The sequence below is a fragment of the Tachypleus tridentatus genome, chromosome 4, assembly GCF_004210375.1.
Source record: "Tachypleus tridentatus isolate NWPU-2018 chromosome 4, ASM421037v1, whole genome shotgun sequence".
Lineage (NCBI taxonomy): Eukaryota > Metazoa > Arthropoda > Merostomata > Xiphosura > Limulidae > Tachypleus > Tachypleus tridentatus.
This window is the reverse complement of record NC_134828.1, coordinates 26,438,280-26,438,534: the sequence shown is the minus strand read 5'-3', so window position 1 is coordinate 26,438,534 and position 255 is coordinate 26,438,280.

The window sequence follows — 255 nt, the reverse complement described above, 5'->3', positions numbered from 1 at the left end:
TCTCTAGTCTTGCACTGGGGACAGCTGGTGCAGATAGCCCTCGTGGAGCTTTGCGCGAAATTCAAAACAAATACTTTAGTTGCATTTGCGAATTGATATTGGAATAACGTACTCAACTACATTACTGAACTACAGCGCCACTCGAAATAAAAGTCTCAGTAACATTCAAATCTCCACCGCCCACCTGTGAAATTCTAGAAATTTAACATTGAATTTTTTAATTGTTAAAATGTGTTTGAAATAACAAACGAACTT